This window comes from Portunus trituberculatus, chromosome 34 (assembly GCF_017591435.1).
Source record: "Portunus trituberculatus isolate SZX2019 chromosome 34, ASM1759143v1, whole genome shotgun sequence".
NCBI lineage: Eukaryota > Metazoa > Arthropoda > Malacostraca > Decapoda > Portunidae > Portunus > Portunus trituberculatus.
In genome coordinates this window covers 194,956-212,500 of record NC_059288.1, presented here as the reverse complement: position 1 = coordinate 212,500, position 17,545 = coordinate 194,956, and positions in this window count along the sequence as shown.

The window sequence follows — 17,545 nt, the reverse complement described above, 5'->3', positions numbered from 1 at the left end:
GTAAGGTAAAAGGCTGGCTGGGTGGCCTGCAGGCGACCATAGTGAATTAAACACACACACTTCCTGAAATTTTCCTGGTCCAAGCATGATTGTAAATCAAGTGATTATTACTACCAGTGATCAGGAGTGCTGCAACTCTGTCAGTGACCCAGCTGTGACCTCACTGAACATTTCCCCTTGTGTCTCGGTACCAACACAAAGTAGCAGTCACAGCCTGCCCACAAGAGACAACTATTACATACACCTAACACACACATTTCACTCAAAATTTATCATGACAACTAAACGTGCCTCAAAGTTGGTTTCTGTCTGGAGAGGGGACCACAATGTCCCCAGATTGGACTACTGTTCTGGTATCAATGCTGTGTGCCCTGACATCCTTTCTGTAACATTGGCAATCTTGGATCCATTATCCAATCAGTGGAACATCAGCTCTTCTCTAATGAACTTCATCATTTACTTACTGAAACACAACTGACAGTAGCGCACCTTCTTTGTTCCTGCTTGCTTGCTCTATCCTCATATTAATATATTAATTCAAGGCTGCATCTTGTCTGTGTGCACAACTACCAACTTGCTTTCATTTTCATGCCCACACCCTTGAATCTTCTGAACCGTCTTCCATCTGGCCTTTACTGCAGAGCCACTCTGTAACTAAATTTTTCTGTGCTCCACTGTATCTCTCACCTAACACCTCTGACTACCATACTGAACCACATCCTGACTCTCTATCCCTCCCAGAGACCTCCCTTCACTGATCAACCCACCCGGTGACCTACCTGCTAACACCTAACATTAATTCTTGATCTTTTCCTGACTTCTAATCCTTCTGTTTATGCTGTCAATAGTAGGAGGCAAATCTTTTGACACATCATGCAAATAAGCATCTTCGAAAACATTTAGAAGAGGTCCTTCCTTTGTCAATTTTGAATTTTAGTCTGACTTTTTTTTTCATGAAATGATAAATTTGATCTATTTTGGTTTCCCTGACCAACTAAACCAAAACAACTTAACCTAGCCTAACTTAACCCTAAAACTAACCTAACCTATACCTATTTAGGCAAGATGTGTTTATTTTCAAAGGCATCAATGAATCCATAATAACCGAGAGAACGAAAAAAAATAAACAAATAAATAAATGTGAAGTGCAATAAGTACTACAACAAGCAGTAAATGTCATGCACAGACACCATAACAGAAAGAGTTTGTCGCAACACTGGCTACATGTCACGCCTGTTGCCTGCTTACTTTGGAAATAGCAAATAAGTAAACAGTGATAATTTGCGGCATATTGTCAATAACAGTGCGGGAAATCATACATATTTTGACGTGACAACGCAAACCTATACTCCTTACTTCTCACACTTCGCCGTAACAGTGTAACCAGTGGTGCACGCCCACTAAAAGGCACAGAGTCACACATACCTGTCTTGGAAACTTGGGTGACCTACTTCAGTCATAGCCAAGGAGCACAGGCGTCAGGCGTGGAGACTTTCTCACTATCAGTTTGTAAATGTAAACAGTAAACGTTGCATTCGTTGCCGCTTCCTTCCTTCCTTCCTTCACCATTATTTATTACCTATTTTATTGTATTGCCTTCCTTCCTTCATCACCACCTTCCTTCTCTCTTTTCTACGTTTTTTTTTTTTTTCGCCCCTTCCTTCATAAGTATTATCCTTGTTTTCTTTTTTTTCTCCTTCCTTCCTTTTTTTTTTTTTCCTTAGCATCATTTTTGTTTTGTTTTTTCTCTTATTTATTTTCTTCCTTACAATAACACAGCCAGAAATTTGAACAGGAGGAACAATGTAATTCTGGTGTCTGATGAACGAACAGAAAATACAGAAGGATTGGAAAAGCACAGATCCCCATGACTTGTTTACTACCGTGGAACGTAGAACAAGATAAAGAAATATCAAAACTACTACTACTACTACTAATAATAATAATAATAATAATAATAATAAATAACAAAATATTTCTCTTTAATTTGTGGTCAGAAAAGAATTACATGAATAGACTATACAGTACAGCCAATAGGTGTTCGAGCTTATACCACGTGTCGTCAGTGAATGTTTCTAAATAGATCACTCAGCTCTGCCGCTTGAGCAAACTACACTCACAGTCACTCGATCAGCGGTTCAGCCACTCTACCACGATACACTAACTGTCCACTCACGAGCATCAGCAGCGACGATTTAGGTACTGGTCCCATACGCGTCTCCCATACCTTGCCACCCACCCTGTCAAAATATCGTACCACTGTCAATTCGCTTGGTGCCTCTATACACAGTACAGTCCTCCATTCGCTTTACCGGCACCTAACACTTACAGTAATGTCAATGCCAAAATGCAAACTGGAAAACGGCAGGCTACGCTTGCGGCTCTCTCTCTCTCTCTCTCTCTCTCTCTCTCTCTCTCTGTTAAAAAAAAAAAATGCTTGTGTAACATTGCTGTGTGTATGTGTGTGTGTGTGTGTGTGTACTTGACAATGTGTTGAAATAAACTGTCAAACAGATAATTAGAAGAAAGAGGAGGTAAACTGGAAAGCCTTGTGTGGTAGATTTGCTGCGGGAGTCTCCAGCCAAGCATTTCAGTAGAGGTGGACGAGAAAGTGTACATCAGTTAGGTTAGGTGTGGGCGTCACCATCGCTAGTGTGAGGGAGACTCGGGGTGTGCGGGCGTCACCCTCGCTGGTGTGAGGGAGACTCGGGGTGTGCGGACGTCACCATCACTGGTGTGAGGGAGACTCGGGGTGTGCGGGCGTCACCATCGCTGGTGTGAGGGAGACTCGGGGTGTGCGGGCGTCACCATCGGTGGTGTGGGGGAGACTCGGGGTGTGCGGGCGTCACCCTCGCTGGTGTGAGGGAGACTCGGGGTGTGCGGACGTCACCATCGCTGGTGTGAGGGAGACTCGGGGTGTGCGGGCGTCACCATCGCTGGTGTGAGGGAGACTCGGGGTGTGCGGGCGTCACCATCGCTGGTGTGAGGGAGACTCGGGGTGTGCGGGCGTCACCATCGCTGGTGTGAGGGAGACTCGGGTGTGCGGGCGTCACCATCGCTGGTGTGAGGGAGACTCGGGTGTGCGGGCGTCACCATCGCTGGTGTGGGGAGACTCGGGTGTGCGGGCGTCACCATCGCTGGTGTAGGGAGACTCGGGTGTGCGGGCGTCACCATCGCTGGTGTGAGGGAGACTCGGGGTGTGCGGGCGTCACCATCGCTGGTGTAGGGGAGACTCGGGGTGTGCGGGCGTCACCATCGCTGGTGTGGGGAGACTCGGGGTGTGCGGGCGTCACCATCGCTGGTGTGGGGAGACTCGGGTGTGCGGGCGTCACCATCGCTGGTGTGGGGAGACTCGGGTGTGCGGGCGTCACCATTGCTGGTGTGGGGAGACTCGGGGTGTGGGCGTCACCATCGCTGGTGTGGGGAGACTCGGGGTGTGCGGGCGTCACCATCGCTGGTGTGGGGAGACTCGGGTGTGCGGGCGTCACCATCGCTGGTGTGGGGAGACTCGGGTGTGCGGGCGTCACCATCGCTGGTGTAGGGGAGACTCGGGGTGTGCGGGCGTCACCATCGCTGGTGTGAGGGAGACTCGGGGTGTGCGGGCGTCACCATCGCTGGTGTGAGGGAGACTCGGGGTGTGCGGGCGTCACCATCGCTGGTGTAGGGGAGACTCGGGGTGTGCGGGCGTCACCATCGCTGGTGTAGGGGAGACTCGGGGTGTGCGGGCGTCACCATCGCTGGTGTGGGGGAGACTCGGGGTGTGCGGGCGTCACCATCGCTGGTGTGGGGGAGACTCGGGGTGTGCGGGCGTCACCATCGCTGGTGTGGGGAGACTCGGGTGTGCGGGCGTCACCATTGCTGGTGTGGGGAGACTCGGGGTGTGGGCGTCACCATCGCTGGTGTGGGGGAGACTCGGGGTGTGCGGGCGTCACCATCGCTGGTGTAGGGGAGACTCGGGGTGTGCGGGCGTCACCATCGCTGGTGTGAGGGAGACTCGGGGTGTGCGGGCGTCACCATCGCTGGTGTGGGGAGACTCGGGGTGTGCGGGCGTCACCATCGCTGGTGTGGGGAGACTCTGGTGTGGGGAGGGGTGTGCGGGCGTCACCCTCGCTGGTGTGAGGGAGACTCGGGGTGTGCGGACGTCACCATCGCTGGTGTAGGGGAGACTCGGGGTGTGCGGGCGTCACCATCGCTGGTGTGGGGGGAGATTCGGGGTGTGCGGGCGTCACCATCGCTGGTGTGGGGGAAACTCGGGGTGTGCGGACGTCACCATCGCTGGTGTGGGGGAAACTCGGGGTGTGCGGACGTCACCTAGTATGGCATAGCGTCACAATCGCGCCCGTCACTGCAATCACATTCGTATCACTAATCACGATCGATCGTGATTGCTGTGACGGGAGCGATGGTGACGCCCGCACACCACAAGTCTCCCCACGCACTGGTGATGCTGATGGTAATCCCGTGAGGCCGTAGGTGTATTTCCAGGATCGTGTGTTGGCGCCTTCTCAAGATGTGCAGTCGCCACCAGGTGAAACTATTATGTAACAGTGTCTCTTCATTGTTTTCAATTGTGCAACTTTTATCAAATGCATACTGAGTCAAGATATTCACTGGAAGTTACGAATTCAAAGAAATGAGAATGACATAAAATCAAAGGGAAAGAGTTTTGGTTGAGGGGAGAGAAGAGGAAGAAAAGGGGATTTCATGAAAAAGGAGTGACGAGGAAAGAGAAAGTGGGATGGTGGTTGAAAAAGAAGGGAAGTGATGGAAATATTTTGGATGAGTTAGAAGAGGAGGAGAAAGTGGAATGGAAGGGAGTATGTTAGGAGTGAAGAGAAAGGTAAAAAATTGAATTGAATACTGGTCTCAGATAGGAAGTTTTGTGGACATTTGAGAAAGTTTGGTGACTTGTTATAGTAATACAATAAATACATACAACAAAGAAGGAGAAGCAAGGTCGGGTCATCGCGACCTTTCCCTAGTCACGGAGTAATGCATATACGTACTGTACGCATATATACTACAGCTCAGGTATATAGAAAAAAATGCACATAGATTAATAACACTGAGTAAAAAATACACACATACAAGTATATAGCGAATAATACTTGTATTGTGGAAAGAAAGTGGGGGAGGGGGAGGAGGCTATTGTAATGTCCTCGAGAATACTTAGTACAAACTTTTTCTGACGGCGTTGTGTTACACGGATGAAGTACAACTCACAATAAATGAGTTCCAATATGAAGTGCACTTGAGTCCCTCGCGTATTTGGCTCCCAGACAACTATATATACGTGGAATGGACGTAACAAAGCACTACTAGCTACACCTGACAGGGAGAGAAAGAAAACAAATCACTGTATTGAGTCTTACACAATATACAACAATAGGGAATGAAATAAGCATTGTGCATCATAGAAAAAAAAAAAAAAGCTATGAAGAGCTGATGCCAAACCTGCCCTGAGCCATGCAGAGTGCCAGATACGGATCAACATTATCAGCAGAGCACCGGCAGTGGCACCAACAAAGGGGATACCTACACACAACCTTAAAACACATTTAGAGTATGACACAGCATCCAAAAATACCCATAAAACTCACCTAAACGTGACCAAAATTTACGAGAAACACCCAATATACGCCAAAACCACCCCCATACACACATTTAAATACACCCAAGACATTCGACACTCACCAAGGCAGAACCAAAAAAACTTAAAACACTAAAAAAAAAAAAAAAAAACTCAAAATGCTCTCAATTGCATTCAAAACATACTCAAAACACACCACACAAAATACATGTAAAATATACAGAAAACACCTAATCCACACTGAAAACACCCCAAATGCACCTAAAACACACTTATAACACTTAAGCACTACCAAATTACGCTTCAAACACCCAATATATGTCCGGAAAAACACCTGAATACATCTAAGTATTTTAAAGAACGTCAAGATTACAAAGGAGACTTAGCTGAATATTACGACCTGCTGGTTCCTCCTTTTGCTCCCTTCCTCCTTTCTTCTTTCTTTTTCTTCGTTTCTTCTTATTTCTTCCTTCTACTGCTTTTTTCTAGACACTTAAGTCAAGAAACATATGAAACAATTAGAAAAGACTTGACATTAAGCAAAAATATTTTTCTTTATTTGTCTTCGAAATATCCTTAATTCTCTCTGATTCATATTTCATTATTACTCTCTCTCTCTCTCTCTCTCTCTCTCTCTCTCTCTCTCTCTCTCTCTCTCTCTCTCTCTCTCTCTCTCTTTAAACGTTAAATACATAATGATACCTAAAGGACAGTGGCGTTGATTAAGCTGAAGTTTCTGTTGTCACCAGGAACAATCTTAAAGCTTTATAGATAAAAACAATGAGTGATGATAATGATGGCAATGACAGTGATAACAATAACAACAACTTCAATAATGGTGATGGTGATAATGATAATAACAATGACTATATTATTATGGCGTTGGGTGGAGATATCTAAGGTGGATGGAGACGTACCCACCTGGCCACCTGTGTGTGGTCACCTTCATTTGCTGTGTGGACAGAGGCCTTACGTACACCACAACAGTGAGGTCGTTCCACCACACAGCAGTGGCGGATGAAGTCCTTTTGTGAAAGCTGGAGCGAGACCGTGGCACCTCCAGGAGCAGCTCGTTGTTCTGCACAGTTCTCGTGCAGCGCTGAGATTTCCTCCAGGTGGTTCTCAGGTCTGCTAGGTGAGGCACGTGACGGATTTGTGCCATAGCACAGTCAGCGCCGCAATCCTTCTGCGATGCTCCTCTCTCTCTCTCTCTCTCTCTCTCTCTCTCTCTCTCTCTCTCTCTCTCTCTCTCTCTCTCTCCCGTGGGGCCAGGAGGTGGTTTGTGTGTGTGTGTATATATATATATATATATATATATATATATATATATATATATATATATATATATATATATATATATATATATATATATATATATATATATATATATATATATATATATATATATATATATATATATATATATATATATATATATATATATATATATATATATATATATATATATATATATATATATATATATATATATATATATATATATATATATATATATATATATATATATATATATATATATATATATATATATATATATATATATATATATATATATATATATATATATATATATATATATATATATATATATATATATATATATATATATATATATATATATATATATATATATATATATATATATATATATATATATATATATATATATATATATATATATATATATATATATATATATATATATATATATATATATATATATATATATATATATATATATATATATATATATATATATATATATATATATATATATCTCTCTCTCTCTCTCTCTCTCTCTCTCTCTCTCTCTCTCTCTCTCTCTCTCTCTCTCTCTCTCTCTCTCTCTCTCTCTAGTTTTCTTTCTTTCCTTTCATCATCCCCTTTCCTCATTTTTATTTTTATGAGTAGTCTCTCCTCACCCTCCTCTCTCCAGCCATAGACCCATGGTTAACAAGTTCCTTCATGCCTCACGAGATGATAGATGTATTCAACAAATCAGATTTAAAAAGGAACCGATAATGTGTGTGTAATTCACTGTTTGATCTGCTGCAGTCTCTGACGAGACAGCCAGACGTTACCCTACGGAATGAGCTCAGAGCTCATTATTTCCGATTTTCGGATAGGCCTGAGACCAGGCACACACCACACACCGGGACAACAAGGTCACAACTCCTCGATTTACATCCCGTACCTACTCACTGCTAGGTGAACAGGGGCTACACGTGAAAGGAGATACACCCAAATATCTCCACCTGGCCGGGGAATCAAACCCCGGTTATCTGGCTTGTGAAGCCAGCGCTCTAACCACTGTGTGTGTGTGTGTTGTGTGTGTGTAATGTATACACACTATGGCAGCGTTTCTCAACCTTAATATTTACTCTTGCGTAACCCTTATAATAAATTACATGTCTCAAGGAACCCCTGGGCAAAAATATCCCTGAATCTGGTAAAGAAATTTACTGAATATTGTGAAGGGAATGTAGCTGTACGCCAGGAACCACAGAGACGACTGATGCAGACTGTGCATGCATCTTGTACTCAACGAGTCACTTGATACATGAATAAGTCACATACAAGCGTCGTACAGACTTCACTAAATATGTTCCCAATGATTATATTTGATGACATAATAGGTTACATATGACGATGTCCATATTAAAATAGTACAATAACTAATAATATATTGCGCGTGTTTAGTTATATTACGTATATGAAATTGAATAAAAGTCAAAAGTGCATTAGCTTATCTCATTTGTTCTTGCAGAACCCTTACGGACCTTTTGCGGAGCGTTTAGGGTTCGGGGAACCCCGGTTAAGAAACCCTGCACCATGGAGATGCCGAGTTCGAATTCCGAGTTCAATCAAAAATCTTTTTGGAGATTTCTTTACAGTTTAAGTTTCGCCCGTGTTCACCTTGCAGTGAATGGCTACTTACAACTGGAGTAAGTCAGAGTTGTGACGCGCTGCTCGCTAGGAGAAACAAACTCTAAAAAGAAAAATGCATACGGGGTGGCCTGGCTAATTCATTAAGTTGACTGGGTACCATCTGGCAGCTACAATACTGAATTTTAACGCACACACACACACACACACACACACACACACACACACACACACACACACACACACACACACACCACCATTTGGCAGCTGCGGTATCAAGCATTATCAGATACGACCAGTGTGTTGGGGTGGTCCTAAGATGTCTGTATGTTAATATGTAAATATGTACATAACTGTAATATGGAAAGATTCAGCTGTAGGATTGCCATTCAAATAAGCCAAATTTTATGTTTATTATTACAGATTAACAGATAACTTTATTAGGTAAACAACTAAGTTATCTAACGCTGCATTTAACAGAAGGAAACCTTAAGGTAAAAAAAGTAACGAACACATACACTAAAAATAAATAAGAAAAAATAAAGACTCTAGACTTTAACAACCTTTCAAATTACGTGACACACTTGTCTTTTCTTCTTTTATTCACTTTTCTCCATTTACATTTTTTATTTCCTTCCATTTCTTTATATTATGTACTTCATAATTTTTCCTTTCCTTTATCTTTCTTTCTTACATTCCACTCATTCTTCATATCCTGTTACATCAGCGCATCTTAACACAATTTTTTTCTCTTTCTCCTTTTCTTTTTTCATTCCTTAACCTTTTTTCTCCCAATTTATCTTCTTCATCACACAACCAAGCCTTTCTCTCTCTATTTCCTATTTTCTCATCTTCTGATTTCAACGTGCTTTCTGCTTCGTTGTCATTATATTTGTACTCCACCGCATCTCAACACCGTCTCCCGCACAACATTTTTACCTCGCAGACTCACCAATCTGTACCTTAGCGGCCGTAAACACGATATGGGTAGCGGTTACCGTATACATTGTACTGGTTATAACGATTACGGTTATTGCCTCTGTATATGGGTGGCCTCCATCTCCCGCTACTTCTCACTGCGCCCTGATGAAGATAAAAGGAGGGAAGAGATCAGTAACGAAGAGATTGATGAAACAGATGAAGGTTAACTGTTATTGCTTTATGAACTCTAATCTCTTTGTAAACTCTTTGTAAGCCTTTAATAAACTATGATCCCTTTGCTGATTTTTTGTAATGCATTTTCTCCTTGTTTAACTGTTAACAGAATCATGAAAACATCCTTGAAAGTTTCTTCAACTTCCACTGAACCTTTGTAAACACTGTAATTCCTTTGTAAACCTGGATCCATTTGCAGATCCTTCAAGATTATTATTTCCGATTTAATTATTACTAGAACACATGAAAATCCTATTAACTTTTGTTTAACTTTTTCTAACCCTTTTGCAATGATTTCTAAAGGATTTTTCCCTTTTAACTGTCACTTGAATCACGAAAAACCTTTCTCAAAGGCCCATTAACTTATACTGTAACATTTCTAAATACTGAAATTCCTCTGTAAACCTTAAATCCTTTGTATGTAGACTCAATCCCTTTGGCGGTTTTTTTACATACCGCAGTGGAATATTTGGACTGCTTGCCATCGTAGATAACTGAGCTTCTGGCCACGCGATGGTGTGAAGCATCTGGGATTAAGATAGTAAGGTTGATGATCTTAAATAACACTGGACATTCACAATTTAATTTTCTCTCTCTCTCTCTCTCTCTCTCTCTCTCTCTCTCTCTCTCTCTCTCTCTCTCTCTCTCTCTCTCTACTTACCAGAGGGCGCACCTGTCACCACCTCACTCAGCACCACCACCACCATCACCACAGACAACACAACAACCAGGCGACTCATTGTGCTTCTTGTTCTGTCCTCGCCTGCTGGCAGAGAGAGAATGATCCAAACCTTTCCCTCCTCATTTATATACCTCAGCTATACCACTGTCTTCATGAGGTATCCAGGACGCCATACAGTCGATATTCCTTAAGACTCCCTCTGCATTGTAAGTCTTAAGATGGTCTTTCACAGTGGGGGTTTGGGTTGGTGAGGTCATTGTCTGCGTAGTTTCACCTTAAGACATCTTTTGCATTCCACGCATTTCTTTCCTGTTTCTACCTTACGGGAGTGGCGAGTGGCTAATGGTGCGGTGGGCAGGTAAAAATTTTCCTGGTTTACTCGTGCAAGGAATAATAGTTCTTGTGTTACTGGGTGCTAAATGCCGTTATGCCTCCTTTGATTCTGAGAGAAATGCAGTGTGCTATGTTGCTGGGTTTTTGTCAGCCTTGTGTGGTGTGGTGAATTGGTTTGGTTCTCTGGAAAGGCTCCTTTTCTTCGTAAAGCTGAAACAAAGATATTGTGTTTGTATGATTTGCATTTGTATTATATCTTTTTCTTCTTCGTTGTTTTCTTATTGGGGTAATGTGGGTTCCTTGTGTTCTGGATTTCATTTTTCTCGTAAGATTTATTCTTTATAAAGCTGAGAGGAAGATTATTTGGGTTTTCATGTTTTCTTTAATTGTTTATTTCCTTATTTTTCTAACTAATAATGAAGGGTTCTTGCTAATTCAATATCACAGTCACAGTAGAAAGTTCTAATAAGTCTGTTGAATATGTTAAATTATCACTAGAATCATGAAAGCACCCTTGAAAACCTAGTAACTTCTCCACTATAGTTTGTGATGGTCTAACTTAACCAAGCTTTACTTAACCTAACACAACACACAAAACCCAACTCAACCCAACCCAACCCAAATCTAACCTGACACAAACACAGAAGTAAAAGAAATAAGATAAACAAGATTGTAACACAAACTAGCAGTACTTCTTCGTATCCTTACATTCAGTATAGGAAGCGAGTAAGTAGGTGAACAAGTTATTATGCACAGAGATCAAGGCTCGTATTCTCAAACACTTCTATGCTTCACCTATTTAAATTTGCACGAGTTATTAAGATGTTTTATGGTTCTAGTGGTAGATTAACAACGTTTCTACATTATTAACTGTAGAAGCACTATTGAAAACCCCGTTAATCATCTCTGTGGTCTTGGAAAATAGTCATGGTGAAGAAGCAACGCGTTTCTGAATACGGACCTATAGGCTGTCACAGGACGCTAAGTGGGTGCTGGTGAATGAAGATGTGTTTGGGAGAATGTAACTGTGGTGTGTGTGTGTGTGTGTGTGTGTGTGTGTGTGTGTGTGTGTGTGTGTGTGTGTGTGTGTGTGTGCCAAGTACTGTGATGGAGTGAGTCTGTTTGTGAAAGTAAATACGATAGATAGATGAATAGGTACGTAGGTAGATACTTAACTTAATTATATCCCCCTGTACTACTTATTTATTTACTTTTCTATTTTCCTTTTTTTTTGTTCTTTCTTTCTTTACTTCCTTCATTGTTTTCCTTTTTAGCAATGTCTTTATTTTCGTTTTTTTTTTTTCCTTCTTTCTAAAGTAACGTTTTCACTTTCTTACTCTTTTTTTTTTTTTGCTTAAGTCCCATCCTTCCTCTTTCTGCTAACACTTCCATTTTTTGTCTTTACTTTCACTAACTTCACTGCCTACTGTATCCAACCGAGTGTGTCTTAAAAGTTTATTAAACGTAAGATTAACAACGTGTAACGATATTTGCTATGTTGAATCCGGTTACCCAGATCTTCCTTCCTTAGTTAAATCTAGACAGAGAAAGTTCTTCTCTAAGATATGGATAGAAAGAGAAAGAATGGAAGATGACCCACTAATATTGTCTGTTAAGCTAGTCTTAGAAAACCAGTATCAAACTCGTACGTATATAAATGATTTATTACACGCTGATACGGATGATTTAGTGGAAGGAGTTGAATTATTAAAAACAAATATTTATAACTCAGGATCAACTAAGCGCATAACATATAGAGAAATCAACCCCACGTTAAGTGTTCATAGTGTTTATATAGCTAACACTCATGTTTATGAGCCTCACAGAGTGGCGTTTACGCGGTTCAGAGTCTCCGCCCACTCGTTGGCAGTGGAGGTGGGAAGGTGGAATAGGAGAGGCAGAGGGAGATTGTCTTTGGATGAAAGACTCTGTACATGTGGCCAGATACAAACGGAAGTTCACGTTACACAGTACTGTACTTTTACTCAACACTTAAGAAATACACATGGCTTTAGTAGTATCCAAGAATTGTTATCAGATAGGTTTGATGTTCCGCAAATTTGCAAAATTATATACAAGATTTTGAAAACATATGATTCCTAAATCAACTGTAATGTCTTCTGGTGTGTTTTAACATTTATTCTCTTTAATTACTATATAAATATACCAATTAAAATGCCTTGTGGCTTACCGCTCCTTTCTTTGAAGAGTTTTTAGGGTTATGCGCATTGTTTTATTGAAATGTTTTAAAATCCCCTTTTGTTTTACCTCCTATATAGTTTTAACCTTGGTTTTTTTTTCTCCTTTTTTTTTTTTAAGGGTTTATTACTTTTAAGGCTTGAATGTACGTACTTGTGTTCTGATTTACTATAGGTATTGTATAGGGAGATCTTTGGAAAATACGGTCTATCTGGTTGATATTTTTAGAGTAGAAGATATTTTATGCCTGATGGCAATGTGTAATGTATTTGTTTTTTTTTTTATAGTTTCACTGTCTGATTTCATAATTTTTGTAGATAATTTGTATTTTGTTGGACCAATGTATTCTATTTATTGTATTTTATTGTGTATCTTGTTGTGATCAATAAAATAATAATAATAATGTGAGGAGTGGGTGCAGGTGTGGGCGGACGGGCATTCTTACCGCGCCATAATTTGCATCCTAAAGACATAATTTCTCTTTTTACATCCCTCTCCTGCCCTTCTGTCGGTATACACATGCTGAACAACCGTGCCTATTCTCTCCCAGCACTGTGTTTCCTACTGTCCATCCTTTCCCATCCCCTACTGTCTACTGTCCCTTACGTCCTTTGTTTACCCCCCCCCCTCTCTCTCTCTCTCTCTCTCTCTCTCTCTCTCTCTCTCTCTGACCTCCATAGACCCTTCCTAATGTCAATAAAACCGTCTAATCACACCAAAATTTCATGATAAAAATGCGTTCCAGTGCTGAAGGGGTTAATAGGATGTGTGCACTGAAAGAGTCTGCGTCATAGAGAAACCAGGTTGAGCTGGTAGTGGTGGTGGTGGTGGTGGTGGTGAAGGGTGGTTGGTGAGCACACACACACACACACACACACACACACACACACACACACACATACTTGACAGTGTATATATATATATTTTTTTTTTCTCTACTGTATTGTTTGATTTGTTTGTTTTGTTTTGTTTTGTTTTGTTTTGTTTTGTTTGTTTGTTGTTGTTGTTGCTGCAGTTCTCTTTTTGTTTTTGTTTTTCTTGTTCTTGTTCTTGTTCTTGTTTTCGAGCTTGTTCTTCTTTTTTTCTTCTTCTTCCATTAATAATAATAATAATAATAATTATTATTATTATTATTATTATTATTATTATTATTATTATTATTATTATTATTTTTATTATTATTAATATTATTATTATTATTATTATTACTATTATTATTATTATTGTTATTACAATTATTATTATTATTGTTATTACTATTATTATTATCACTATTATTTTCTTTATTATTATTATCAATGTTATTTTCATTATTATTATTATTATTATTATTATTATTATTATTATTATTATTATTATTATTATTATTATTATTATTATATCATTATTATTATTATTATTATTATTATTATTATTATTATTATTATTATTATTATTATTATTATTATATTATTATTATCATTATCATCATCATTATTATTTCCGTTGTTATTATCATTATTATACTCTTTCCTCCTCCTCGATCTCTTCTTCTATCTCTCGTCTCCTCCTCCACCTCCTTCTCCTGGGAGGAGAGGTTGTCGCGCATACCGCTCTTCAGTGGAGCATGAAGCCAGTGGGCGGAGCATTTGGTGGGCAGAGTTATGTAAGTCAACCCAAAACATTGAGTAGAGTCGTGCGCAAATACTCCGTAAAAGTTTTCGTTTTATCTCTTAATTCATCCATATATCATATGGCTAATAATTTTTAATGTAATTGGACGGATACAGCATGGATTGCACTTACAAGTTTGAGAGAAAAAACATAAGAATTTCCCTTTTTTTATTCTTTACATTGTGAAAAATAAATGTTGACTTACGCCTCCTTAACAAACATTATATGTAAATCTTGCACACTCATCATCTACACTGAGCACCTACTACACTTTTCATCTCTGACACCGATACAGCATTATTTGTAGATCGAGTTTCTATGATTTACCAGGATTAAAAAAAAGTACACAGAAGACCATGTTACTTTGAAGAGAGAGAGAGAGAGAGAGAGAGAGAGAGAGAGAGAGAAACGCATATGTGCATGGATGGCGAGAGACAACTCTTGTAAGTTGTCTGAACATACACAATAATTTCAGTTATGCAGTATTTAGTTAATGTTAAGACTGGAGGCAGAAAAAACAGAGCTCAAGAGATGTTAAATTTGCAGTACCACAAGTAGATTATAATAAACCTATACGGTTACTACATAATATGGTCTCAAAATGTCTCGGAAATTAGCAAATTCCCCTCACTACGCTTGCCCCCTTGGAGTAAATTGCTCCAAGATCGCCTTTTCCCTCATGTTCCCCGCACTGTTTTAAGGTAATCAATGTCCATCAATGACCATGGAATCACCAAAACAATTATGCAGATGCAAGCATCACACATTATCACCACCACACGCAAATCGCTTTGTAATTTGCGTGTGAATCCCACACAGTAAATCATAAAATGCATAATGCACTATGTTATTATGCAGTAGTGTGTGTGTGTGTGTGTGTGTGTGTGTGTGTGTGTATATATATATATATATATATATATATATATATATATATATATATATATATATATATATATATATATATATATATATATATATATATAAAAGACCATCCTAATATAAGATTTTACGAAATACCTCTATTTTTTTTTTTTTTTTTTTTTTAGATAGAAAGTGCATATTATCTGTTTGTTATTCTACAATATAGTGATTAGGTTAAGTTGGGTACTATATTATTTGCAGAGATGGACTAATCAAGGGATGGTTAAGGCAGCCCTGAAATGACTTTACTGGAGGTCACCCTGGGGCCATGCAAAAAACAGACATAAAATAGTTAAACCTCAAAATCTTCCAATTTGGAAAAAAAAAAAAAAAAGATAAATGAATAATTAATTAAAAGTTTGTCAGGGAATAAGAAAAAAACATGATTGTCCCACTTCCTCGGGTTCAAGACGCCCTAACTCAATTAGTTTTTGCAGAAATATTCAATGTCTTTGGAGATCATTATGTATTAATATTAATCATGAAGCCAATACGAACTATGTATTCTATTAACTTGATCATTATTTGTTTAAGTCATAACTGTCAAAAGGGAATTGTAGCAAAAGTGTCTGACATACAGACATGTATCATATATATATTATGTGTCTTTGTGTATCATGTATTTCTATATATTAAGCCTGAGTTTCCCACGCTTCGCGAATGTTCCATACACACCCACATTCCTTTGTCACCTCACCTTTCCTCTCTCCATGCCGGATCCAATGATTTTAAACCATCCACTTGACGTCACGGCGCTGGGTCGGGGTAAGCCAATCACGAGGTCGTGACCCCAGCGCCTCCCCGGGTCACCTCACCCACATTCACCCTCTCTCGCTGTCATTCTCTGACCAGCTTCTGTTTAGGTCGGACACATCATCTCCTCAGGCAAGGCAAGGCGTGGGTGCTCCGTTTCATTGTGTGTGTACCTATCTACAATAGACGCATCATATCCATGAGTGTTTCCGTCTTCCCTCATTTCAGCAGTCTACATCAAACACTGGTGGCCATTGACTTTTTTTATACAGACACGTCAAGATTTATTGATTCATTCATCACTTATTATGGTTATTAGTGAGTGTTTACTGCTCTTCTGATGATGTATATAGAACTCTGTAGTACTTTGATTTAACTAGAATGCAAGTGAATCACAGATGAACTGCTAATGATTTTTCTTTTTTTCTTTTTTTAGTAACTCGTCGACTTTTTTGGCGCGCTCATAATGTAACACAGTATCCCAGCATATCATGAGATGATGGCCCATGAAAATCTCAACATCTTACCGATGAAATATTATGTTTCCATTGCCACTTCTTCTGGTGCAGCCATAGGCAGAACAAACAGGCATAATTGCAAAATGTTGAGATCGGTGAATGTCGATCATCAAGGCAATGTTTCGGATTGACTTCCGAAAAGAGGATGGAGATTAGCAGTTTCACTTCTGTGACGTCATAGCCTCTCCTCTCATCTTTACTCCTCCTTCTCTTTTCATCTTCATCCCGCCTCCTCCTCCTCCTCCTCCTCTTCCTCCTCCTCAAAGTAGTTTTTCTTTTCTTTTTTATTTATACCATGTGGGCTTTTCGTGGGAACTTATGGGCTAAAGGGGGTACTTTTAAAGTTAGAAACAATACAAAAAGATAGCCATTCAAAAATTAATTTTCTCTGTTTGTCTCGAGAAAAGAAAGAAATATATTTTTTAGAGGTAACTATTGTAAATATCAATGTTTCCTCTTCACTGCATAAAAGTTTAGTTGGAATAGCTTTTTTTTTTTTTCTATGAGGGGGAGAAAAAGATAGAATAATGAAAAAGATGACGTAAAAAATTTAAAGAGAGAGAGAGAGAGAGAGAGAGAGAGAGAGAGAGAGAGAGATACGTTGTACACTGAAAGTGATCCACCTGTGCTGCTGGTACTGTACTGGCTTTGTAAACAAACAGGATTGAATTAATTTACTGTGCTCTAGGTTATATAAAATTGTATCTCTAGTAAATTTCCGATAATATATTCAAAAGATCCGGCCCTTGGATCCCCACCCCGCTGGATCTACCATTGTGATGATTTACGGGAAAATAATTAAATGAAGGAAAAAAAATGAGTTGGTTTACATCG